Source organism: Schistosoma haematobium, chromosome 2 (assembly GCF_000699445.3).
Source record: "Schistosoma haematobium chromosome 2, whole genome shotgun sequence".
Taxonomy (NCBI): Eukaryota; Metazoa; Platyhelminthes; class Trematoda; order Strigeidida; family Schistosomatidae; genus Schistosoma; species Schistosoma haematobium.
In genome coordinates this window covers 23,273,308-23,277,605 of record NC_067197.1, presented here as the reverse complement: position 1 = coordinate 23,277,605, position 4,298 = coordinate 23,273,308, and positions in this window count along the sequence as shown.

Below are 4,298 nucleotides of genomic sequence, written 5' to 3'. Positions count from 1 at the left end.
TGAATTGTTCAAAACAAATCATCAATTCATTTATGAGTAGAATAATGATCAGCTGTTACTATGGTTGTTGTTATTTTATAATTCAAAATTATTCATTACAATTATTACATGTAAAAAAAATGTTGAAATAAATCACCAGTTTATTGATTAACTGTTTAAATGAGACATTTTTTTTGTTTGAAAAAAAAAGAATTATTACTATACTGATTAGAATGCAACTATTATTTACTGGAAGGTGTTTTTGTTTTAATTAGCTTGTTCATTTGATCAATTTTATTTTTCTTAAAATATATTCAGATCATTACCATAGAAAATCACTATTAGGCTTCTATTGGTTAAAATAAATATAATCATTATAACTGGTTTAATTTTGTCGGTTATTATTGTTAATTCCTTGAATAAAACTTTATATAAATGAGACAAACTGATTAACCAGAAAAAAAAACAAGGTACATTGTCAAGATAGATAATTAAATTTTCATAAAAAATTAATTATAAAATAAAAATATGTATTAAATGTGTTGAGGTAATCTAAGTTGAAATTCATATTATAGTTGAGATCATGAGTCAATTGAAGCTAAACCATCATGGAAAACTTGGAAGAACTGGATGGCTGTTTCGTCTTAGCGTGGGACTCCTCCTCAACTATTGAAATTACTAGACCTACAATGTAAAATTACGTAGTGGGATGACAAAATATGAAAACCATATTATTAAATATATAATTTTCACATCTTCCATCAATTATTCTTTTGCACAATTCATGATTTTTTTCAATTATGTCGTTATTCAAATTAGAGATTAAGCGTTCGCATGCGAGACTGAAGGCCCTGGGTTCCAATCTCGCGATCGGGATTGTGGATGCGCACTGCTGAGAAGTGTCACAATAGGACGAAATGTCCGTCCAGTGCTTTCAGGTTTTCAATGGTGGTTTAACATCAATCGGTTCATGATGTGAATCAAAAATTTAATAATCTGCACAACCCTATATTGATAATTAAAATTACTCTCTATTTACTTTTATGTTCTCTTTATTTGAATCTTCTTAATTTTCTGTTGGCATGCATTACAATTCTGATTGGTGCTACACACTACTTATATAAGTAGTATACATAACAATTAATATTTAAACAGATCAAAAGTATTCAGTTATTCAGAAGAATAGGAACCATTCATTTGAGCAGCACACAAATTAGAAAACGAACTAGATCTAAAGTAGTATTTCCTTTCTTCTATGTAATGAATTTTCAATCAATTTGAAAGTTCATTAAACGACTTGGTCTGGTGCTAAAATACACTTTTGCTACTTAATACGCTGTAGTGTACGCTACTGATATCAACATAAGTAGTGTGGTGCGTGCTACTTATATTGACATAAGTAGTATATAACGCGAGTTAAAACGTAATGTCTGGCAGCAGAAGATGAGGGAAAGATAAAAAAAGAAAGAGCGGGAACACAATGCAATTTGTAAGAAAACGCATGAACAAAGAAATGTGAGACAATGGATTAATGATTGCAACAGGAACAGGCCGGTTTGATATGATGGATTGATATTTTGCAAATTAACGATTTACTATATGGTTTTTCTATTTTGCCAACTAACTTGGGAGTTTCTATGTTTGGTATGCTCGATTGTCACAATTGATTAATCACTGGGTGGCAATCAATGTCATGTGTGTCTAGTCCTTATTAGTGTAGGTCGAATGCTGTCGATCAATTTGCAATGTGGTCACCAGCCAAGGTGACTCGACATTCGGTGGTAACGTCTCTGACTGTGAAGCTGGGTGACACGAGATCGAGTCGGCCAGGGAGCACCAGTTCCCTCAAGATTACAGGTACACCTTGCTGACGAGTGCCAAGTAGCACGAAACCCGGGTCCAGGGTTTCCTGTCGATTACCTCCAACCACCATCTTAATTCGGTTGTCCCTACCTGTGTTCTCCTTCACTACAGTAGTATCACTAATCAAAATACCTGGGGGCACAAGGTTAGAAAGATCGAAGAGAAGAGAACGGGAGATTTTATGTAATGATTGTTCACAAGACCAATTTATTGACTTAAACCCCCTGAATGTTTTGAGTCAAAAACAATATCATGAACCAGAAAAATGGTTTTTCAACTTAAAGATTGCTTAGCTATGTACAAAATATTACCAGGAAAACAATACGATTAGGTGATAAAAAACAACTGAATAAAATTGATTTTATAGATAGCTAATTCATCAATGAGTAGAGCCTAACTGTTACACTTATCCATTATATCACCACAACAAAAATAAAATAGGATCATTGTGTAACAATATTCAGAAAGTTTTGATAATCCTAACTTGTTATAAAAGCTTTCCAGTTTATTAAAAATCATGTTTCTATCTTGTATACCAATTACACCCTCACTATTGACATTTATTTGTCACCATTGTTTGCTAAGTAAACAGGAATTTTTTATATTAATCCTTTTTCTGCTCTAGGCGGAAGATTTATCACGTGATTTGAATAAAGTGATCAAATGGCAAAAAAGATTGAATAAAATCGGTTTTGTATGTCGCTTATTCCTCAATTAACTAGGGTCGAATAATTAGGCATCTTTATCTTATTAGTAGATGATTAAATTGTCCTGGCCTATAATAATTGTTTGTATGAAATCAACTTTAAGTTAAGTGAATAAATAATAATGTTAGGCACAAACAAGTAAAGAGAAAGTACGGTCTGGCGAAACGAAAAAACAATATTTCTTCGGATATATAAGCTTACTTTATTGGCGATCACTGGATTTGATCATGTGCAGATTGATACAGTTGTCTATAGTTGCATCAGATGATAATCATATTATAAGGTGAATCGATTGAAGTCGAAAGGATGTATTATTAGATCCTAAATTCTTTGTCTGAGAGTATCTAATTTGATGCACTGCCAAAATAGGATTAATTTGATTTTTTAAATGGTTATAGCTATATAACACTGAAGAATTCTAAACTAAGACAAAAAACAGAGCATTGTTTCTTGGTTGGTTTTAGTTTTCTAGATAATGAAAAAACCGGTCACCTTATCAAATGTTTACTTATAAATTAATTACAATTATTTGCAGTTGATTTTACAAAGATTTCAAAATTATTTTCATCTGATACTACTACATCCTTCAACTTTTAGTTGTTTGGTAAAGGCCGTTTCTCCTCTAGCTTGAGCTATTGTCTGAGCAGAATTTTCAATGTGTGAGGTTTGTTTGAAGCTGTTGATTTATTATGGGATTCATTTCTAGATGGTTTACAACTGTGTTACTCTGCTTGGTAAAAAACAAAACGTGCAAACGTTCTTTTCTGTAAAAAAAACGAGAATAAAATTTATTTATTTATCTTGCAGTATATTTCACTAGTCATTAAGTTTCATAAAAATTGTTGTGCGAAAAACCTTTATAAAAGTGTTTGGGCTTAAAACTTCCTAAACTATCACAGTTATTGATCAGGAAAATTTAGTTGTTTAATCGAAAAACTGGGGTTTCACATTGATTTCTAATGGCTATTAAGTTTCTAATCTACTGATTAAATCATTTTAAATGAGTAAGATTTAGTTGATGATGATGATGGTTTACGTTTAATGTTTATACATCTGAATGTCAAACAAAATTTGCAATCTGAAATATAAATCGGTGACTGGCAACAAACACAATTATTAAAGTTCTATGAATTTCTAAAAATATATGACGTCATTGATGAAGAAAAATTGAAATTGTGTTGTTTGCCAATTTACAGTTCTGTGGAATGAATAGACGTGTAGTTCTGAAAGATGCCAGAATTTAAAAAAATAGTAGAATGTCATGATTTAACGATGTAATTTAGTTACATTGTTTTTAATACAAATTCATGAAATTGAATCTAATTAGAAAATCACTACCACTCCATTTTTTATGTAACTTGTATATCATGAATGTTTGGTTTAATTCACGTCAAAATAAGAACCAGTTTAAGTAGAAATCTGAAAGTTATTTTCATTATATTTACTATGTATTATTTCGAACATTTTGTCGAAGATCAATTATTGAGGATTGAACATATTCAGACCTATTATGGTTTTGATTGTACTGAAGTTATTCTGTATTGTTTCCTATTTACCATTTAAGATTATGTTAATTTTATTTCGGTTATTTATTCACTTTGAAGAAGTGGCTTACAGTAAGTCACGCATCATCAGAGATACACTTCCCCACAATTTGTATATCAATCATTAGATTCTTATCCAATGCTCAATTAACTTGAAACCATACATTCGTTTGCAAATCTTTCATCAATTGTCCTTTAACTTCTT